Raw genomic sequence first — 24768 nt, forward strand, 5'->3', positions numbered from 1 at the left:
AAAGAAGAAGAAGATCAGGAAGAGATGTCCTAAGAACCAGATCTTGTACTTCCAGGCTCCAGCATTACTGCTGTGGCGGTAGTGACTCCATTGTCCTTACCAGATCACTCTGACTGAGGCTCAGATCTCTTTCACCCAGCCTTCAAGAACAGTGCTGTCTGAAGACAGAGCATAGAAGATGGAAAGGCATGGGAGTGCTCAGCTATTCCCAAAGAAGACTAACCCCAGTAGAATTACTTGGATGCCAGTCTTTGTCAGAACAGCTGTAGGTGTGGTTGGAAACTGCTGATATTTAGTGAGGCACCCAGCGTTGGCAAAGTTGCTGGATATGCTTGTTTACCAAACACCAGCCTACAATAATATCCCTGGCCTTTGGCATGTCTTTGGACTTCTCACTTTGTCTATTCTTTCTGACTCATACTCCCAATGAGTTTGCTTGGGTGTGCTGAACTGTAAAACATATACCACCACAAGGTTAGCTTAATGAATTTATTTTGGCATTCCATTTTCCATTCCCCACATGGCCATTTCTACCAAACGGCAGCAAAGACAGTTTTATAGAATTATTGGTAAATTACACACATGCTGGGCTGAGGGAAGATCCACCCCTCCAGCTTACTCCAGCATGATCACAAGAAATCCCCCATTGCTAGAGGGCAGGAATGTATGATATCATCCTCATTCCCCCCTCCCCCCAGCTCATGGCTGATGCAGCCTCCACCCTTTTTTATGGCTCTGCATCAAAAGTAGCATTTTCTGCCTTGCCCATGCTCAAGCCGTGCTCTCTGATTTGCACGCTGTGCTTCAATTTCTTCTGTCAAGCCTCTTAACTGAAGAGAACAATAAAGGAAGCAAGATGCACGTGGAATTGCTTTAAAGAGTTCTTAATTAGCTAATTAATTAAATTTCAAGGGCTGCCCACACACCAAGTCACCTTTAATGCCAAGAATGAGGGGTTAAAGTACAGAATCTTGAGAACTGAGAGCTTTTTTTTTAATTAGTGAGGGCATTAAGTTTTGAAGCTTTTCCATTTCTTTTACCCACATTGTTTGCATGACAGACTAAAAACCCATTTCTTTGATAAGCCTGTAATGACCTCTTCTGTATGCTGATTCTTTGGGTCTAGAGCAGTCTTTCTCAACCTTGGCAGCTTTAAGATGGGTGGACTTCAACTCCAAGAATTCCCCAGCCAGCCATGCTGGCTGGGGAATTCTTGGAGTTGAAGTCCACCCATCTTAAAGCTGCCAAGGTTGAGGAACCCTGGTATAGAGAGACTCCTCCCTCTATCTCTCAGCCTCAAGCACAACCTCTCATACCTTGGAAGGAAACTCCTGCACTCCATTAGGCTACAGTGGTTTGTTATGGGAACACAAACCTCCCCTTTGGTCAGTGATCTCCACTCTGCAGTGCCTTTTCTTTTGTTTTTACAAATTGGGTTTTTTTTTAAAGTTAATTGATAGAACAGTTCTGGTAGACCTGTTCTTTTTAGAGGCGTGTTTGTGTGTGTGTTCTAAACCAGGTAAAATTTACAAGAACTTTCCTCTTCCAGCCTGATGATAGGAAAGAAATGGTAAAACTGGTATATTCTTTCTATCTTCCTTTCTCTTTTAACAGTTCAGGAAGGGTTAAACAGCTGGAGAATCCACCCATCAGAGGCTGTGGAGAGCATGGTCCAGACAAGGCAACACTGTGGCCATAGCAAAGAAGTGCTAAAAGTTGGAAGGGGATTTCCTAACCCAGAATTATTTCCAGCTGGATGGGAGACAAGCAGCTGAACGCTGCAGTCCAGAAAAACCCTGAGGTAGGGTGTAGAGTCCTGGATTAGATTAATCAATCTCAGTCAGAACTCCTAAAGTGAACATCAACATCCATTATTAGAATATGACTAAACAGTAAACCTGTATATACTAAGAGAAGTGTTCTTTTCATTCTTTAATAGAGGGCTTGTGTCTTATCAAAGGACTGTGGACCAAATTTATCTCTGCCCATGATTCCCTTTCCACTAAGATTGGGAAAAATGTATTAGAGGATATTGTATGTATCACTTATTAGATTCACCAATAACTTAGAAAGCTACATAGTGCAGTTTGGATTACTTCTTGAGAAGGAAAAGCCATCCATGGTTAAGGAGTGGGAAGAGGAAAGGAAGAATGCTAAAAGGAGAGAGCAGAAGGAGATGACATGACAAAGACCCTCCAAAAGAATGTTCTGATGCAGATGAAAATATTTTAAATCAGAATTTTAGAAAAATGTAAAAAAATAATATGGTACTGTATTCTACTTGGCTGTATTTGGCTGGTTACCACTCAACAATACTGCTGTCTGCTACATTATAAATAGAAAAATGGACAAATTTCAGTTGTCTTCCTCACCAGTGATTTGCAAATAGACTTTTAGAAGAAAATGTACATGGCTTCAAAAGTTAGGGAATTCAGATTTTTTTCCAGTTAATAATACAGTTACTAATCCATGTGAAAAATTGTATCAGTTAAGAAATTAGCAGCATGTGGAATAATTGTACTCGCTCCAACATCTGTCTCTATCATTACAGTCCTCATCCTCATGAATCATCTCCATATATAGCTGTAATTATGTGCTGGTCTAGGTTATGTAGTATTATAATTGAAGTTGGGATTTAGAGGGAATAAATTTTAGTTTCCTCACTCTTAATATCTATATTTATTCTGAGGAGTGCTCCCATGCTTTGAAAATCTTCCTCTGCTTGGTATCCAAGTTATGCTAATGTTAACCCTTCCTGGCCTGCCTCCCTGATATTTAGGTACCCTGAAGTAGCAGCACAGTTGGTACATATGCAGAAATGGAGTATGCATGATTATTTGTTTGTTCTTTAAAAACTGATATGCCGCCCACTCCCATGTGTGACTTGAGGTGGTTTACAAATATTGATGTATACATTAAGATGTGGCTAAAAATCACAAAAAAGAAGCTAGCTATGTTTATTTGTTTTCTATAGAATGGATATTCGAAACAAAACAAAAGCTGTTTGAAATATACTGCATTCCAAATGTGAAGTTAGGGTAGATCTGGATGCAAATGAACTAAAACTACATAACAAAGAGTTCTCTTGTTTGCAAGGTTAAAGTGAAAGTCATGGAATACTGTTGTGGCAAATAGATGGAGATATGTTCAGATACTGTGTATATGATTATTATAATTTTTAAAACAGGTACCGTGGAAATCTTTGAAATCCCAAGGCGCTTTTTTAGAAAATCATCTTTTGTGTGTGAGATGCTTTTGCAAATATAAATATTGCTTAGGGTACAGGGCTCTGTAAGTAAATTAGTTTAAATTACAACCTTCTCATGCAGTAAAACTGCTTAAAATGTTCTTTTGATGTCTCTGATTACAAAGAGGCTGCTTTTCACAATCCATTTTAGGTACTAGGGTTTGTAGGGAAGGTATAGAAAATAAACTATGAAATCAGAACAATTCAAATGTATCCTTTAGAAGGAAGAAGAAGAACCAGATATTTCCAATGTAAGACCTCAGATCAGCTTATTGATTTCTGAAGAAATAAATACAGTGAGTATTTCTATGTCTGCTCACTGAAGTATTATGCTAGGGAATACTAATGCTCTTGGTTGTAGGCTGTCAGTTTTAGCACATTCTGTTTTACATGCCTTCATGATCTGGAGTGAGTTACAGATCATGCATCTCTAGGATAATTAGACTGAACACAGGGAGACCTAAATACTTTTAAGGCTACAGTCTACCTGAGTGCACCGTTTTCTCTCCCTTTTCCTTTGCACCCATTTTTGTATGTAGCATCCAGCATTATCTTTTCCTGTATCTTATGTGATGATCTTCAAAAAGAAAAAGAAAATTAATATGAGAACTTGCAATGTTCATTAGATATTTATATTTATCCTGCAAGCCAATGCCTATGGAAAGCTGAGTTCAACCTCAGAGCCGTTGCTATCGATGGTTACAGAAGTTACAACAATTTATGACAGTTGTTTTCAAATGTCTTTGAACTTATCAAATTGGGAAGTAAATTTTAGGTCTTTGCAAAGTGGGTTCTATCTGCTTTGGCACTTTGCTTTGCATATCAGAAATGATGGATCTGCCTTGACACTTAAAGCAGTGACAGAAATGGTGGGCCCTAAGAGCTGTGTCAGGGCCAAATCGCTTCAACTGGCTGCTGCGTTCAAACCAAATGGCTTCTATGCCTGTATTATAAAAGGCACTCAATCTTGTTTGTCCTTATGGCAGAGCATTTATTGTCCACTGGAACAGTCCTGGAACTGACTTTCCACCGATAGCGATTTGTGCAGACGTAAGTAATCTGTCACCTAGATTGCATGATTTCCTAGACATCATTACTGGCTACCCTCTCCTTCTGCCCTTTTTGGAGCCAGGAGAAAGCTTCAGGGATATCCACTGTAACACTGTCATCTACTATCAAATTTAGGAACCCCAATGAACGGATAAGGCTGTGTCTATAACTACTGATAAGGGTCTGGCCAGTAACAAAATGCCTGCATATTTGTGCTACTACTTGAAAACATGAAGGGACGCGGTGGTGCTGCGGGTTAAACCGCTGAGCTGCTGATCGGAAGGTCGGCGATTCGAAACCGCACGGCGGGGTGAGCTCCCGTTGCTAGTCCCAGCTCCTGCCAACCTAGCAGTTCGAAAACATGCAAATGTGAGTAGATTAATAGGTACCGCTTCAGCGGGAAGGTAACGGCGTTCCGAGTCGTCATGCCGGCCACATGACCCAGAAGTGTCTATGACAACGCCGGCTCCAAGGCTTAGAAACGGAGATGAGCACCGACCCCTAGAGTCGGACACGACTGGACTTTACGTCAAGGGAAACCTTTATCTTTACCTACTTGAAAACATACAACCACCTTTCTGCCTTTGTTTTAATACTTACATTTATCTGCAGCTGTTTATGATCTTGGGCAGAACTGTATTTTTTTAATGTGCTGAAAAGCCGATGTGAAGAAAGCAGGCCCAGCAGTTTTGCCTTGATGGTGATATCCTTCCTGTTGTTTTAACTGTTGCAGATCCTCACTTCTATGCGCGTGCTTACTCATGAGGCTATTGATGCTGTGGATGGAAAGAGCAGCAGGGGGTTGGCAGGTGACTGGAAGGAAAATATAGGCTAAAATGCTTCTTTCCCTGATGGTAGCTATTAATGTCAAAGATATCATTGATGCAAGAAATGAGAAGTTGGAGGAGCCAGAAGTAGCTTGATCACATGTTATATGCACTTGTTCACATCATTTGGAAAAGCATGATCCTTTTTTGTGAGCAGTTTTAAAACTTCATTAAGTGATCCTGCCTTTCAGGATACTGACAAGTACCTGATTTAAAGACGTATTATCCATTATGGGATAATTTCTACCAAAACTTTAGTGCTCTTTTTGAGTTAATGTCGTTTTTTCCACATCAAAAATGCTTTGCCTCGGGGGGTCATTTGTCAAACAGAGAAAGAGAACATCTGTTTCCATTTTTTTTAGCATAGGATAAAAAAGCCAAGTCAAAGAGTATAAACCGTGTTGAACTCCCTGGCTACTCAATGCAAAGTATATTTCCCTGGAAGCTCTAGTTTTTATGGTAGGTGACTTGGGCAATAAAGAGAATTCGCCACAATCTAGTCATTAACCAAGTTCGGTGTGCACATCCTTTGGAGTAGTACAGCACATTTCCGTCTCGGCAACTCTCCCCACAGAACCACCCAAGGCTTCTTGGACTTAAAAAAAAACAGTTTAAAGATTCACTATAAGGGAAACATTGAAGAAGAAACACCCCAGTGAGTTTTGAGAAACGATTGCTGCTAGGGTTCTTAGCCAACTCTATGCCCTTGCTCTATAAAGAAAGATTAACAAATCATTTTAGATGGCTTATATCCATGATAAAATAATATAATTGCTGTTATAACTAAATACTGAAATGACATATTTTTGGAATACAAACCCTCTCTTTATTATGGATTCTAGGGAAAAACCTTTTTCCAGAAATATTAAAGATTATCCTGAAATGTTGAGGTTGATGGCATTTCAGGACAGGAATTGTCTTTTATTGAAAATGCCAAGAATATCCAGCCCAGAAAGCAAATTGTTGATCTGATCTGTTATTTAAGTTATTGAACAACTACCAATGGAGATATGCTTCGTCACTCTGCATTCTTTGGCACACCAGAAACCTCCCTTTCTTCTCTGTCAAGCTTTCTACATGGATATAGAGACTTTGTCTAGGTGCAAATCCTCCTTGTTTTCAATGTATCTGTCTAGTATCACTTTGCTCCTGGTTCCAGGAGAGTCTACATTTTGTCTGCCTTTTCTTTAACCTCAGATTTGTCTCCATATTTCAGATCATTCCATGTTCTGCAACCCAATCATATCACCACAGAACTCTTTCTTCAGGAAATCCTTCATCAGGAACAAAGTCTGGCAGACTTTCAGATCTCTTATAAACTTCCTGAAACAGAAGGCCTAGCACTCCACTTATGTTTTTGATGGTTATGTAAAATAAATATTATTGTAAAGTCTTGGTAAAATTCCTTCCCTGTAAAATATCTGATGGGCCAAAAATGGATACTGCTATTATATGTACTGGTGCACCATACTTTTGTCTGGTCGTCTTTTTAAAAAACAAAACAAAACTGTGCTGTTAAAAGAGCAAGTAAAAGTAAATATATCTAGGCAGAATGCAATTATGGAGAATAAGTTACTCAAATTGTTTCATTCATCTTTATCATCATTACTTGTCCTTTCATACCATCTGCATGATGTACAGCTGAAGTATTGACTCTCAGTGGCTTGTAGCAACAATTCTTGATCCCACACTGCTTAAAAAGAAAAAAATGTTCAGGTCACTCAGATAAAAGCAAATTGTTGGTAATTTTTGGAAATAATTTTGGATGCTTGGCTTCAGTGAATGTGAGAAGTTATGTTTGTCAGAAAAGAGTTATAAAACAAAACCTATTCAAATAAACGTATACAAAATAATTTTGATTTTAAAAAGGCTATGAACAATACCAGTATTGGTCACAATCTTAAATATGCGGTGTGCTATAATATTGTGCAATATTGGGAAATACTGATTTCCATCTTTTTTTTATTCATAATACATGAGTCTTAGAGACATAGGGCATTACCATGAGGGGAAAGTCAGGACTGATACAATGAAAAGTGCCCAATGACAGATTAAAAAAGAGGAATTTAATTTGTTTGCTGAGCTGATCCCAAACCACATTTGGTAATGCCCATAATTATTGAAGGAGAATTTTTCCCCAGGGGTATGTTTGAACCAAAAACCAGGACGCAATTACACTGAGGCACAAACTGATTCTCAGTTTCGGTATTGGAGGTACGAAAGTGGAAGTCTAAAGTGGGATGGGGTTACAAACTGTCATTATAGACTTATGCAACCTATATTTTTATTTAATTGGCTACATTACAATTACAGATTCGTATTAGTTATTCAATAGTACATAGCAGTCAATGTGACTGATAAGGCAACCCTACTGATTGGGTTAATTCATATATGTGTTGGAAAATATAATGAGGGGTGCTACAAATGAAATCATATTTCCTTACACACTTATTTAAACAAAGGGGCCTAAAGTTCTGTAACTAAATTGTTATTTTAGCATAGTTGCTATCTAAAAACCTTGTGTTCCCAGCACTTAATCCTTTGAGGCTCACCTGCATTCTTTTGGTTAAGACTTTCACTTATCTTGTTAGTGCCTTCTTGCTTTTTCTGCAGCTGAGAATACCTTTCTGCTGCATTTGCAATACTGTTTATTTAAATAATACATATGAGTTTGGGTTCAAAGTTGGAGTCCTCAAATTTTCACCTACATTACACCAAGTTAAAAATAAATTAAGCAAATTCTTGAATCTGATTTTTAGTAATTGCTAAGTATCCTGGAAAACATGGTCAGAATAATTAATAGTTACTATGACATTTCAGTATATTTTTAAATAGATATAAGAGCTTCATGTTTTCTAGGGCTATACACACTTGAAAGAATATTTGAAAGAAGCAGTCACATCTTGCCTGAGAATATACAGTAGCTCTCTTCTGCCACTAGTAATCTGTCTTTTTGCAGGTTTCTGAATGCGACAGAAAAAAGATCTGGCTGTTTTAACCAGAAAGTACAAGATAATAAAACTCTTGATGCAGCCACAACATTTTTCAGGCTCATACAGAAACTAATCATCTTCTGGATTACAGCAACAAAAGAGATTTCATAGCATTGCAGTTAAACAAAGCAGTTGTCAGTGACAATACAGAAACAAATATGATTGGAAGGGCCAGGAAGGAGCAGCTCATGGAGGAACAAGTAGATACCTCAGATCTTCAGAGGAAAACAGTAGTATTTAAAATCATTGAAATGTTTTGTAGGAAGTATAGGTCCTGCAGTGGTTTTATAAAGCTGTTTTAAAAAAAAACCCTTATGTAATGCTATGCTTTGAGGAGTGGGGGAAGTATTTAATATGGGACACTGAGGTGATTCCCACCATGGACCAGTTCCAAGTTGTTATACAATTGAGTAAATAAATGTGGAAGAGAGAGGGGATTGTTTTTATTCATTATATATGTCTTATCATTATCAAAAGGCTTGATTTTGTATGCAGGTTGTATGAGTAATAAGGACTATGGAACTAGCCCTATTTTTCAGAGAAATAACATTTTAAAAAATGATCCCCTTCCCACAAAATAGATTAGGATATTTTGTTTTCTTGGCCACACCATCACTGAGTCTACCAGGGCTCCTTAAATTAGCTTCAGGTGAAAACTGAACTTGTTGTCATAACAAGGCACAACTGCTCCCTGTGTCCCCAAGAAGCAGTCCTATTGTGGGTCACGGCTGTTGCTAGAGGGTGCCTGTTTACAATGAACAGCAACCCATCGTCTTATCAATGTTATGTCTAATACTAAATACTGTAACATAAGCACTGTCATTTCTTGTTTCTATCAGCTTCCTTGTAAAAGGGATGGTTTCCAGCTGTCAGAGTATGCACTAAACAGTCTGCTAATTTCTCATGCCAGGCGGAACAGAACAGAAGTCAGCACTTCGGTTTATTTTTGTTTCATCCATGTAACATATGCTTGGCTCATGCACCTATCAAGTGTGCTCTATATATGAAACAATCCATTTGTCACCCCCAGCTTTTCAAAGAAGGAGATCTGACTCCCTCACTAATCTGCTTTCCTAATGTATGCACATAGGAAGCTGCCTTTCACATGACCTTGGCAAGTTCCTTCTTTTCCATTCCTTCTTATCGAATGAAAGCAGAAATGTTGGTTGGTCTATTAGCAGCGTGCATCAGATTTGGACCAATCCCAAATCTTTCACTAAATATGGCTGATTTGGATAGGATTTTGAAGATGACCAAAGTAAAGAATGTAAGGCTGTGTTAATAATTCAGAATTTAGAAGAACACAGGGACAAAGCTGGACATATAAGGAGCATTTGGGAAGGGGAAATGTACATATCTAACTGCAACAGCTTTCTAACTGCAGTAACTTGTTTCTCCTGGGCTTTCCAATCATAGCGCTTTTGGGGAGGAATGTTGAAATACGGGGCACATAACTGTGTAGTGAGCTCTGCTTGCTCTCTTTTCCGCAAATAGGAAGACTGAAAAGAGTTTTGGCAGAATCTGTGGGTCATGCAATGGCATAATATTGGTTGCTTGCTTGGGCAATGTCGGCTCTTCCTGTCCTGCTTTGATCACTATTTGCTCTACATTTGTCACACTGCTATTCCTTTTGCACTTTTGGTGATTTTGTGCCAACTGGCAGGAAGCTACACACACACAAATAGGTTGCTTTTCATTCATCGTGATTCCAGAACCCTGCACCTGTGACAATGTTCTACAGACATGTGTCAAATTCCTACCCAAAGACAAACAAGTAGTACATGTTGAGCGAAAGGAGAAACGAATACTTCCCTGCAGAATGAGTAGGATAATTCCCTCTGAAACCGCTCAAGTTTCTTAGCTACGGACATTGGTAGCATTTATGACTTTTCAATAAAACCCTAAAAATATAAGGGAATAAGTGTAGCCTATGTAATCAACCCTCATATTAGAAATGTTGCTGTTGTACACAGCATGTTCAAATGAAGCGTAGCAGCATGTTCTCCTCAGTAGGATAAACGTTTCCATCCAATACCATAGAATTATTGCAAGGAATAAAATGGAGTTATATTGATTTTTAAAATAAAATGTAAATTGGCAAATGCAAAAAGTCCTGAACTTGTTTGAAATTTCCTTTACAGAATTCCCTCATAAAAGAAACAAACTGACATGGACCAGATCCACCCATTTCTAGGATTTATATACTCTGCCAGTTCGAGTTTGAATCTGCATTTTGAATTGTATATATGCGTGTGTGTGTGTGTGTGTGTGTTTGTGTGTGTGTGCACATGCATGTGTGAGAATGGACCAATCACCTATTTCTGATCCATCTTAGATGACAAGTATTAATTCATAAAGCTATCTCACTTGTGCATTAGTCATAACTTTATTTTTAAAACTGCAGAATCTCAAATTAAATGCAAATGCATTCAGAGTAGGCATTTCCATATCTCTTCACTCACAGTCCTCTTCCTGCCTTGGTGTATTGCTTCTGCAGTCCCGAGTGGCTGCTCAGGGTCATAATAGGCCACGGCCATACGTAAAGGACTATTCTGAATGCATTCAGAGAATGACTGGTGGCTTTCTGGGATTTGTGGAACCCTGGACTCTTGAGTCTAGCCACAGCGGTGTCCCTGAGCAGAGAAAGCATCTCTGGCTTGCAGGTCTCTAACAAGCAGAATAAATGACTTGTCTTACAACCTGTGGGAAGCAATTGGGGAAACTACTCTGAGTCAACATGTGAAGTATAGTTTGGTATTACTTAAGAACATAGGAATAGCCCTGGTATTGGTTTTTCACAGGGACCAAACAGATGCCTCTGGGCTGCTCACAAGCAGGAAATGGAGACATACCCATCTCTCAACACTGTTGTCCTACATCTGATATCAGGAGCCATGCTACCCTAAACCCAAAGGTAATGCTGGCTTGTCATCCATTAATCTGTCCAATCTCCTTTTAAAGCCATCCAAGTTAGAAGCCATCACCACGTCTTGTAGAAATGAATTCCACAGGTTAAATGTAATGACTATCACACTCAAGCACTCATTCAGTGACAGTCCAGAGACCAGGGTCTTTCTACTGCTTTAATGAGGTGAATTGACTAGTACAAGAAGAAAGCTGTGAATGGAGAATTCCCACTCAAACCAAGATTTAAAACTACAAGCCTCTAATCTACCACCTGCCCTTTTACTTACTAAAGCATGCAAGCCCCCTTCCCATGCCAGATGGCTCTTCTGGCATTCCTCCGCCCCTGATGGCCTTGGGGCTGCTCTGCCAATATGTCTTCAGCCATAACAATCCAGTTCACACTCTGATCTGGCACCCCTCCCTTCTGGCGACATGAAGTCTATGAACACAGGGATGTAAAAGATGGAAGCAATCCGGATAAAAGGGTTCTGTGAACCTTGATCAGAGAGTCTGACATTAGAAGTGATCAGATGAACCTAATTGTTTCAATCAAGGATATGAAGATAAGCAAATGAAATATAATCCCAACAGTGGTTTTGCTGTTTTGGAGTTACTCATACACCTTCCTTTACTGACTAACTTTAATGATTTTTTTTTTATGAAGAAAAATTATTTGGTATGGAAAGCTATGAGAAGAAATGATGGAGTGGGGAGTAAATATTTTGCCTGCAGGCCTCTCAGAGTCTTGCTTTTATTTTGGAATAAAAGTGTCAAAAATTGAAGGAAATCTGGGAGTACATCTCAATTCACTGGTCCATTCTGTTGATGGAAATTTAAATTAATTTATTGTTAATTTAAAAGTTATATACACATATAGGGTTTGATACATCCTGCCATTCTAAGGCAGTTGCATTAAGTTACACTATGGGAATTCCTTTTTCTTTCAAGGCAACAAGTTGAAGTTCTGGATAAAACTCATACTTTTAGTAGGCTGAAAGCATGAGAGTTAAACATAGGTAAATTCCTACAGACTTAATGGTCATATAGTGAAATTAATCAGCAATGCAGTTTTAGTTGCATGATTATATAAGGATTCAGCTTGGCACCTCAAGATAAATGCAGTCAATTGGTTACAGATTAAGATAGTTATATTTAATTCTCCTTGGAATCAGTGGGATAAACCAGATATAACTGATATCCTATTGATTATAATGGAACTCTGTTTAAATATCTTAACCTCAATCCACCTAATCTCCTGACTTTCCTTTCAAAACAAAAATGCAGTCTTTCATTCTCTTTTTCCAAAAAGAATGCAATTTTTGCATTTCTTATTAGTTTCACATTATGACATCCTGAATGAGGGCCTTCTTCTCCTAGCTCTTCCAGAGAGAAAAATGGGTCTTACTGAAAAAAATACAATATCCCCAAATGAAAACTAAATAAATTAAGCCCTGTCTGTGCCTGTATGCAGACCCTGCAAATGAGCAAGCTGTGCTGCCCATCTTTAGCACAGGATATATCCAAATCCATGCTCTGGTGCCCTTGCATTGTTGGGCAGCTGTCCTCAGCAGATAACATTGCCTGTCTTTTCTAAATGCTAATAGATACCGAAGCATCCTGCCATGTTGATGTGGGTTCACTTGCCAGGTAATTCCAGTCATTAAGATTTCTTCAGGGATAATTAAGGTTCCTCTCTAGCCAGTAATGAAATTCAGAAAGTCTTCATTGGACATGCAGGGCCAAGATGAATTTAATACCTCACTAAGATTGCTTGAACAGGATTGTCAGTGGGAATTCCATAACTGGGTTAGAAATATAAATGAAGCATGAAAACAGCAGCTTTTAAGCAATTGGCACCACCATTCAAATGGATTTACTTACTGTGTATTAAATAAAGGGACCATTTCCAGGCATGAAAATTGGCATATTTAGATATTTTATTGGTTGTTGTTTGCAGATAAAAGCTAACAAATGTAGTAGATGTTGTTACTGATACTCTATTAACATGTTTCATAATGAACTCATTATATTTTCCTTTCTCTAAACAGTGGTACTTTACTCCCAGAACAATCCTCAAACCATTTAAAGCATCTTAGCCTCATGAAATCAATCAATTCATTTGTTAATTGGAGTGTTCATTTTTAACTTTGCTTATTTGTGTGACTTCTCTGTGACTGACAGAGGCATCTACATAGATTTGCAAGGTTGAATGGAAGTGTGCCCATTCAAATGTAATCTCCTTCACCAAAGTATTTAAAGATTCCCAATGTGCATGTATAGCTACAGAAAAATTGCTTTGCTCTACATGCCTGCAAATAGTTGTTGTACCCACTTCTTTTCTGTGCTTTCTGTTTAATAGCTGAAATGGTGGTGGTTGAATCTGAAGTGATGCAAATAGTACTCAGTGTAAACTGCTCCCCCCCAATGTGCTTATAATCATGGTAACCTTTCTGCATAAATTAGATCGTGTTTTCTCCAAAATTCACCAACTTTTTGAAGTGTATCTGCCATATGACATTTTCACTTGCAAAGAGGGATATCTAAAACTTTAAAAATGCATCTGATAAAAATGTGGAAAGATGTGGTTGTAAAATAGGCAGAAGTTTGAAATTGTTCCCACAGGTATAAAGACAGTACAGAAGAGCTGACATTTATTATATATTTAAAGACCATTTTTTGTACTCTATACATATTGAAATAAAAAAAAAAAAGACAGAAAACTCTGTTGCCATAACAGTAGTTGTTATTTCAGTGTGGGAAGTACTAAGAATGTATGCCTTTTAGTTAGTTTCACATATCTTCAAGTGAGGAAAAGGTTGCAGTTATCCTCAGTTACATTTTAGAAATAGTTAGAAATAGCTGGTGAACTTGGATGCTGCATTGCTACATGGTTGTCTTTTGGCTACTTCTCTCTGGAGGTCACCCACACAGCCTGCCCTTACCCACAGACAGAAAACACTGATCTTTGAGTCTCTCCTCCATGTCTGAAGACCCAGTCTGGTGTAGAGGTGAAGGCACCCAGCTAGAAACCAGGAGACTGTGAGTTCTAGTCCTGCCTTAGGCACAAAGCCAGCTGAGTGACTTGAGCCAGTCACTCTCTCTCAGCCCAAGGAAGGAGGCAATGGCAAACCACTTCCAAAATCTTACCAAGAAAACTGCAGGATCTTGTCCAGGCATTGCCAGGAGTCAAAAACTGATTCGAAGTCATATCACCACTACCCCTCCATGTCTGTCTGTGGGTGTGCATGTGTGTCACTCAGTATGTGAGATCAGAACTGAAATAATCAAAAGAGAACTGGCTCCAACTTTATTCTGCTGGTGAGAACAGTTGATTTGCTCTCCATCTGCAGCCGCCAGAGCCACGAATCTGCTGGGATCATAAGCCTTCTGCAAGCAGAAATATTTTTCTATGTATAGGAGGCTTAATTGAATCCAACTCATTGCACACCAATAGATACAGACTAGAAACAAGTTACCTGATGACAGTCTTTTTAAAAAAAATTCATCCATTTTTAAACAAATATACATAAAATAAAAATGAACAACCCATCACACATATAAAAAAAGGAAAATAAACTCGGCAAACAACAACATAGAAAAAGACAACAAGCCTGTAATTACAGTATGATGACTGATCACCCATAAGAAGTATTTCTATTTCATCTGTAGTAATTATATATAGACTGACACCTATGCACAGAAATTAGGACATGCTCATTGTCTGTAAGCTTGGTACCCCTTTTAGCCCACAACTGGATACTCCAAGACCTTTGCCAAAATTGGCTCTAACCTTATCTATGCAAGTTGGGGATCAAGCTAGGGATCAAGAGGTAACAATGAATTCTAATTCAAGGCTTTCTCAATAGAGTTTTGTTAATATAATTTTGATGAAGTATAATTTGGCATATATTTATTGAAGTAAATGCCTGCATATCCAACCCTATGTGCTGAGTTGGGCTTTACATTGCATGTAAAAAGGAGGTTGATAGAATATTATTGTGATATATGTTCCAAATAGAAGTACACACAAACACACACAAACAAAACAAGTTAATTTTCACAACCTTTTGAATTCACTTCTGAGCTTTCAAAAAGTGAGCAAATAGAAGGTATTAATTCATAAAAACTACAAGAACACCTCTTCTGTTCCTGCTTCTGTTCTTCCTCCAGTTGGAAATTTCTACACTGATATTTATAGGATATATAAGAATGTCTTGTGTGGTGAATTTATGTGTTTATATACTGAGTGTGGTTCAAATCAGGGCATTATCTCAACTAGGCAACAAATGGTTCTGGCAATAATTTGTAATATTAGCCCTTCAGTGTGAGAAACATCAGAGCAGTTAATAATCAAGACATACCAATTCATCTTTTAAAAATGGCATAATTTCAAGAAAGCTAAAAGCATAATGAGCCATATCCTAACAATGTGAGTTTTCCTCTTAGTCACAATGCATGCAACAGGTGATGAACCAGTTTTCACAAATTGGACTGAACCAGCTAGATGACAGCCCTGGTTCAGATTCACATTCCATCTTCATTATCAAAGTGCAGTGCAGATATAAGCCATGAGTGTATTTACATACAATGCATTGCTGCATTTATGAGAGTTGAGACAGATATTCTTAGAAACTATTTGTCTGAGAATATTTCTGATATTTTACTTTATTTATGTTTGTCTACCATATGCTCCCAGTAAAGTAGTTTCCCATCTCATGAGAACATATATTGTTCTAGAATGATACCTACAGTAAGTCTGTGTATTCTAGAGGCCGAAAAACCGTGACCAGGTTGCCAGTACAGTTGTGGATACTGTTGTCACTACAGGAAAGAGGCCAAAAGGCTACTTATATGGAGAAAATATTAGAGGTACTTTTTCCTCTCCTCAAAAAAAATAGGGAAAATGATCCACCTATTTTCATTGCCTCTCAAATAGTACAGAGGAATTAAAGACACTGTTATGCACTGTTTCAACAGTTATTTGTATTTATATGTTCATTACATTGCAATATTATATATGAAGATACATACATTAACTCCATTCAAAAGTTGTTTTAAAGATTCCCCTAACAGAAGGAGTTTACATAGTGTAATTTTTTTAATGATTAGCTAATTTGTTAACCCTATAGTCATTTGTTTAAATGTGCATCCACTCTTTCTAGAATAGCAGACTTTTCTTCTGATTTTTAGATATTTGCCTTGAAAGTCTTATTTTGATACTGGGTGCCACTTTATTTATTTGTGGGTAGATGGGTGGGTAGAGATACATGCCCACACATACAAACACATAAGGTCTTTTTCAATTTGTTCATTTAACAGTGCAGCATAAGGCAATCAGTAATGACAATAAAAGGGGCTTATAAAACTAGAAAATATCAGAAAATAATCTATCAGCAACCTGTATCTCCTAATTAGAATGACTAGTCAATAAAACATAGTATCAAAAGAGTAATAACAAAAGCAACACCTAGATCACATGGAACGGTATTCCATAAAGAAAGCATCACCACCAGAAAAGTCTCTTTCCTCTCTTTCCAAACACCTCATCCTTTAAGGTAAGAGCACCTAGATCAAAACCCTGGATGATGAATGTAATACATAAGTAGGTTCGCGTAGAAGAGATTGTCCCTTAGAAGCTTAAGCCCTAAACTACAATGGCCCCTAAATTCCACCAATGTTTATCTTGTTATCTAGCCACTGCATTCTCAAGGAATAGAAGTTTTGAAGCTTCCAAATAGTCTTCAAAGTGGGGCTGGCATACTAGAATTTACAGAAGTGCTGGTCTTGCATTCTCAAATTTAGTAGTTTTTTTTTTTTAATATCACAACTTTGGATTGGCTGTGTGATTGATAAGTTTTTTATATTTGCCACACTGACTTGAAAAAAGCACTTGTTTGAAAATGGCTGTCATAGTGCAAAGAAAATTACCAGAAAATATAGTGAGTAACCTATGGCATATTTTATATTAAAGGGAGCCTTCTGCAAACCTGCTCATATAATGAATGGAAATAAGAGAGTCTTCCACATGGGACTTCTTGCCTCACTCACAGAAATCTGTGAGTCCTGGAACAAGGATGTGATGCGCAGACTCTAAATAGCTCATGAGCATGAGAACTGGAGAGAGTCTTGCATAGGAGAAAGGACTTTAACCAGATAAGGTTGATGAAGAAGGACAGAGTCTACCTCAGTCTGATAGGGTAAAGTCTCTGGAATATCTTGCCCCCAGAGGTGATGCAGGCCCCCTCTCTCCTGACCTTCCAGAAGGCCCTGAAGACCTGGTTTTGCCGTCTCGCCTGGGGTGGGAAAAGGAATAACCGTTCTTGGGGATGGCTCGCACCCTAGAGTCCCTCCCACCAGCCTGGATTTTACATTCCTCTTGGATTTTATTTATTTATTGGGTTTTAGTAAAATTGTTTTATGTGATTTTAATGTTTATGTTTTATGGGGAATTTTATTGTAAACCGCCCAGAGTCCCTCTTCTGGGGGAGATGGGCGATGGCTAAATATGAGTGATAAATAAATAAATAAATAAAATTCCATATGGAAGGAAGAAATCCCAGTTCTATGAGAGAAGAATGTACTTGAAACTGATCATTTCCTTTTTCCTGGCAGAACCTTCAGGAAAGACAGAATACTCTACAAAATGTTTTAAAGCAATTTTGGATCAAACGAAGAATGGTACGCATTATCCTTATTACTATGTTGCACATCTTCTTGTCCTCTGTCGATATTGGATCAATAGTGCCACTTACTAAAATGAATGGAATAACATGCTCGGAAAAAGTGGTCTGTGAACAGATTTCCCTGCATTTCAGTGTCAATATAATCCGCTTGATTTGAACTTCAAGTTGTAATAGACTCTTGCATGACTTGATAGATTGGCAACCTTATAGGTATTTTTAGAATTTAAGAGCAAGCCTCCTTTCTCTTCTAAAACAAACTAAACTAGACTAGACCAAACTAAACACTAAACTAGCTTTATTTATTCCTATAAAGTGTTATAAAGTAAAAAGGGGCCTACTTTATATTATAAAGAAATCCTGGAACTCCCTGTATCTGGATCTGGAACTAAGTAGAGGTATCAGTGCTTTGGGACTGGGCTGAGGGCTGCAGAAAGGGAGACAGGCTGCAACAATCTTGCACACATGTAAAATCTTGTTTTTGCTTTTTCATAAACACTGATATGGAGAGTTGGGATTGGAGAAATCTGAAGAAAATGAGGAGTTCAGTGATAAATTTACTTTGCAATCACGGAATTACTTTACCAGCTGCAAACATAATCCTCTGGGGGTTAAAAATATAACACAGTCCTTGGTTGCACTGACCTTGCTGTTCTCTCTTCTCAGCTCTAGATCACCTTTGTCTCACTTGAACAGGGTGGTGTTTCAACAACATTGATGGAATTAGCAAATGAGATAATCCTCTGTGTTCTGAGCACCTCCTGATTTCTTCCTAATCAAACATTATACTTCCAGCCACTTTTTTTTCCTACCTTCCTTGCCCTTTCTTAAACCCCTATTTTTCATTTTGATTGATTAATTCAATCCTTACTTTTCCTCTAGAAGTTAAGTTACTGGTCTGGTTGTTTACTAGGTTGTCCTGCTGTTTTTACAACTCAACCATATATGCAGGATCATTGCTGTTCCCTCCCACTCTCTCCTCCAATTTTGACCCTAAGATTTTGATCAAATGTTGGGTTCGTTCTACATTTTTTATGTTTTTGTCAGTATTTCTGTCATTAAGAATTCCATACTTTAGATAATTTATTGATTAGCAATTGTTCTTTTTTAGTGGAAATTGCTATTCCTTTCTTTCTTTGTGGCATGTTGGTCTCCAAATTAGGTTTATTTGTTGTGGTGGTTGTATACTTTGCATTTAAATTGTATTTCACATGCAGAGATATACAGCTGTGTGTGTTCTGGTATGCATTTTTTAACAGTTGCACTTTATAGCAACATAAAACTGACAAATGGCAGAAGCAAACAATGCAGGAAGAGTAGTAGAAGTAGTAGAAGGAAGGTTGCTGGACAGACAGTCCACGCCTCCATATGAAACCTCCAGGATTTACAGGCAGACGCGGTATTTTGGAGCAGACCTAGCGGCTTCCATTCAGCTCAGTAGCTGCTCTTAGTGGGAGCTGGCCCACTCCCACTAGGAAAGACAGAAGAAGAGTGAGAGAACATGTGGAAAGGGGAGTCCCCTACAACAGCAAAGGTGTCCTCTCTCTTACGCCTTGTCTCATGGAATGCCAACATAACCTGAAACATTCAGTGATCACCTGGGCCTTCTAGAAGGCCCTAATTAAAAAGGAACCTCTCAGAGAAGTGTTCTGTAGTGTTTTATGCGTATTAAAAAAAAGGATTTTGAAGACTTATGGTAGAGGAATACAGAGATAGCTTTGGAGAAGATAATCAAGTGGTTATAAAAATGTCATCGTAGCCTGGAAGGCAGAAGGAGGTGAGGAAGAAACCCAAGATTACCCCACCTTAGCTGTCTCTGATATAAGAGGAAGGAGAAAGAAACTGTCAGGCTTTCAAGATTCTGTTAATATACCCTATAACAATAAAGTCGAATTCCAGTAGTTTTAATGGTATCTGTTTCCTCAACTGACCTACCTTGACACTTATTGACCAGTAGGTTTAGCATCCATATCAGTTCAAGGAATTCTCTCTCTTTCTCTTTCTCTTTCTCTCTCTCTCTCTCTCATAGATAGAGATATATACATACCAGAATGCTCTCCATCATAGTTTACAGATCTGCATATCCCTAAAATGGATTTTCTGGCTCAAGGGTGGAAAAGGCAGGGGAGGGCACACTGCTAAACATTAGGATTCCGAAGGTGGTCTCTGAAATGATGGACTGTCTGGTGGTTTCTCCAGAAGAATTAGTTGCAATGATTTCACAATGAACAACGGGAAGAAAGAGGCAGAGGAACCAATGCCATAAAGTGCTGTCTGTGCCCTGTTGGAGCTTGTACTATCAAATTTATCAGGCTATCAGAGCTTAGCATAATCATCCAGACCAGCATAAATATTTGGATCTGGCAGAAAGGGATAGCAAGGCTCACCTTGGAAAGACAGCAATGTCTGGCTACTTGGCAACCACTTATGGAAGCATTTATTAGCTGTCTTGACTGGCCTAGCATGAGAGGAAGAATTACAAGGCATGGAGGAATTGCTTGGGCATTAATATTCTGAATGGTTATAGGGTTAGCCCTGAGGAACTGGTCCATTGGATCCTCTGACCTGCTGCTTGAATTCTGGGGAATCATGCAGATGATGGCACCAGAAGTGAGTATCTTGTAGGCATTAAATGTGTTGAATCAGCACATCTCTAATGGTATGTGGATATGACCTTGGGAGATGGGAGGAAGAGATGCTGCCTAGGGAATGATCAGATAAGCGGGTGGGGGCAGCCTGTGGCTGCATAATAGGCAGAGAAAGAAGCTCAGAAAGGAACCTCCATAACTTATCAGGCCATAAAAAGAGACGGTGGGAGATTTGTACTTTCAGACTTGCAAGACTCTGTTAATGTAGCCTTACAATAAAGTAGAATCAGCTCATCTGGTCCTGTTTCCTGTCTGGTTTACCTGGGAATGCTGATAATATCCGAATCATCCTCCACCTGGAAGTACTCTAAAAAGGCCTTTGATACTTGGTATTACTATGCTATGAACTTGAAGACTAAGGGGATAAAACACAATTATAATGGTTGAAATGTCAGTTGAGGTTTGGGGAGAACCAAATTCAAATTTCCATGCAGCCAAGTCATTTTTTATTATGTTTCTATCATACGTTATCTTCAGGACACCCTGGTAATATGTGTAGCCCTCCTTCTCTGCCATGTTACCTTAATAATAACCCTGTCAGGTAGTTAGCGTATTGAATGTTGTTGAATGAGGACTGGTGAAATACATATTCAGCCATGATTGATTGATTGACTGGATTTCTGTGCTGCCTTGTTAATTACATGAATACTCAAGAAAATATTGAAATGAAAATGCAATATAATTTTGGGACAGACCCTAGATTTCAAACTAAATTGTTTCATGGAGTTGTTGATGACTTAACACAATGACTTAAGAAGCAAAAGTGGGGAAGATGTGGGAAGCTTTAAGGCTGAATAACAAATTCACATAACCAGGTAGATCTCCATTTTGTGCTTTCATCTTGCTTAGCTTCTCACTGCAGCTATACTTCAAGAAGTTAATATGGATGATAATCATCCAGAAAGTGGGAGAACACGTAAGTGAGCAAATCATCTCAGTCCTTGAAATGATTGCTTTAGTACTATAGCAACGTGCAATGAATATCCCACCATTCATCTCTATGTACACAGCCCTGCTACTCATACTTCATTGTTCTTGCTAATATTAGCACAGATTTACAGGAAGTGCTAACAAGTTACTTATTTAAATATTCAGAAGCACATAATGAATGAGCAAAAGTTGAGAGAGAGACATTGATACACTTAGGTGATTGTTTTTGATAGTAAGGCAAATATTTGTCCCTCTTTCCCCTCCCAACCCCCATGTACCAAAAACCACAGGTATAGCACGACCGCATTTCAGAAACAAAATCAGCCAAAGCAGGCATCCCTGCTGTTTGTTTTGTCTTGCTGAGGTATATTTAGCTTCTAACTCTGAATAATCATAGAATACAGAATAGCACAGAAAGCAGACTTCCTAGCTAGAGTTCTCCATCAAAGAATTGCTTTGCTTTCAGCAACAGTCACATTTTTCTTCCCAAGCTGTTACCCTCCAGAAATATTGGACTATAATTGGGCAGGTTGGCTGGGAGTAATGGAAACCAAAGTCCCAAACATCTTAAGGGTAACAGGGAAGTTTGTTTTAAAAGCAGACGTACGGAGAGAGATTCTGTTTGATAGGGCCCAGAGCAGCCCTCCCCACTCCTTACGGCATTAATTCCTAAATCATCTGCTAAGAGAAAAACAGCTACTGCACTTTGCAAAATGCATAATCACTGCAAAATTCTGTGCTCCAGAATGTGGTAAGTCGCTCCTGATGGTTTGGTGTTCTGCTGATCAAGTGCTGAGGGAGAATCTTGACTTCTACCCCTCACAGAAGCCAGGGGTAATAATAATACTATTAAGAACCCCGATATGAGGGTAATGCCCATCTTCTGATGTGTTAATTGGTACCAATAATTTTCATTTCTCCCTCTTCTGAGAAGTGTTTTCCTGCCTTAATTTTAAATGAGATATGATTGGATTGTTATCTGGCTTCCAGAAAGGAAATGTGTGAAATGAGTCATCTTCACTCCCCCTTCAAGGTGCTGTCCAATGTATCCAGCTTGGAGTCATGTTCAGACCAGTGGTTCTGGTCAAACCTCTGACAATAAGCTTAGCTACTACTTGCCAAAATAGTCCTGAATTGTGTTGATATGGATTGAAGAGGGAGCGAAAGGCAGGATGAAAACTACCCCACCAATGGGTGGGGTAGGGGTGGGGAGCATCTGATGCAGCATTACTCCCATGTGCCTTGGGGAGAGAAATGGCATCCATTCATTGGTGATCACTGACAGGAACTTCAATAGTATATATATATATTCTCTCCTTTTATTCAATCACCACTCTAAAAATGATGGATGTCCACCCTCATTTTGCTGCTCCTCAATAGAAGGGGGATGGAATTGTATTTACAAACTGTAAACGAAAATATGTCCAGATGTAACTTCAGTTTAAAATAGATTGAGAGAGCCAGTTTGGTGTAGTAGATAAGGCACCAGGCTATAAACCGGGAGACTGTTTGTTCTAGTATTGCCTTGGGCACAAATCCGGTTGGGTGACCTTGGGCCAGTCACTCTCTCTCAGCCCTAGGAAGGATGCGAGGGCAAACCACTTCCAAAAAGCTTTGCCAAGAAAACTGCAGGGACATGTCCAGGCAGTCTCTGAGAATCTGACACAACTGAACAGATAAAAACAAACAAATAAATAAATAAATTAAAACTTGGATTGTTTTCAAAAGTGTGTAAATGCTACTCTTTGGCATCTAGAAATATAAAGGCTCAGAAACGGAAAAAAAAGGGGGGGATTAAAATGTTTTCCCACCGCAGTGGAAAAACTGTGGAAAAAAGAATTATGGAATATTTTATAATACTTTCTTTTTAAAATATTATGAAAAGTTAACATATGAAATACATTGGTCTGTGTTTACTGAAACCAAATTGAAAAACAAACTAACATATGGAAGAGTAGCAAAGCCCCTGAAATGGTGAAATGATAAAAATCAAAGGTCAAAACAGTCAGAAACTGCTGATAGCCTTACTGTTTCAGGTTTAGAAAATTAGACTGAATAGATGCTTCATGTGACCAAATGCTTATTCTCAGCCTTGAGTCCCCTTCCTCTTTTTGGAGGAAAGGGAATAGGAGGCCGCTGAGGTTGCTGCTGAAATTTCACAGGAGTGGATGCTGGGTGACACAAACAGAGTGTGGAGAGTCCACATTCAGGCTGTGGTTGCCTAGCCTGCATTAAAATGGATTAATCAATAAGTACACGTCTTAAATCTTACAAACCCAATGCTATTGCTGTTAATTGAAACAGTGAATGTATCCCTTATTTATCTGACAATAAACAAAAAACAGTCCCCCTACAAATTAAAGCACAGATAAAATTATAAACACAAGTAATAAAAATAGATGGTGACATCTATAAAGCAAAGGCCCTTTTAAACTATTTTGTTTTTATTGATTTTCTGAAGCTTAACACAGTAGGAGCTGATCATATTGCAGGGATAGGCATACCATAACATTGGTGCCATCACAGAGAAACAATGGTTGTGGGGCCTCCTAATCTCATGGAAATGGGGGACTACTAATAGATTCTGCTGGAAGCTCCATGGCAGGTAGGTCAAATTTGAGTGAAATAGACTGTCCTAGGGTATTTTTTAATGCTTTTGGTACTTGTTCTACTAGCTTTTGTACACATGCTTTTTGGAGATCTGTAGCAAAATTCTGAAAAATACTAAGATTGACTGCCCTCTGCTATCTACACTGAACCTCTTCCCACCCCTATATTAAGTATATGATTGTTGAGTTGTTGGCACTAAATCGACTCCTTGGCTATAAAGAGAAGATCCTTTTTCTGTCTAGCTGTCAGCCAGTTGAGCCATTCCACTGTTGCATGGTTGGCAGCTAGATTTTTCATGGAACCATTTAGAGCAGGAACATTACTGCCAAAATGTTGTATGCCCATTTTGGAAGACCTTAAGAACATTGTTTAGAGACTAAAAGAAGATTGAGCTGAGCTGGATGTCCTGAATTATCTATGATATTCCCAGTCTGGTTGGTGTTTCCCTCATAAATTGAATGCTAACCTATGGATGCAGAAACAATTGACAGTTTTCTACAATTATCTCATAAAATTAATCTTCCCCAGTTGTAATGAATAGCTCAAACAGATCTGAATTGCAAACAAACAGCTTTTTCAGTCTCAGTCCTCAGTTGCCAAAATACTGTAGATTCCAAAGACATGATAAATTATGTTGTTTGTCATTTGTATTTTCCCTTTCACACAAACAGCTCAGTCATATGCATCTTAACTTTTTAGTAATAGATTCATTCTTAAGGTGGGATCCACACAACATATGAACTGTAAACCAGCCAGCCACATTTTAGTGTAGCATCTTGTGCAAACCTAGCTTGTGAAATTAATGTGTTGTGTGAAGTTATAAAGATTGTTAATTCCATAAAGCATGGTTAAGGTAATCATGCATAAGTGTGTGGT

This window comes from Candoia aspera, chromosome 1 (assembly GCF_035149785.1).
Source record: "Candoia aspera isolate rCanAsp1 chromosome 1, rCanAsp1.hap2, whole genome shotgun sequence".
Classification (NCBI taxonomy): Eukaryota; Metazoa; Chordata; class Lepidosauria; order Squamata; family Boidae; genus Candoia; species Candoia aspera.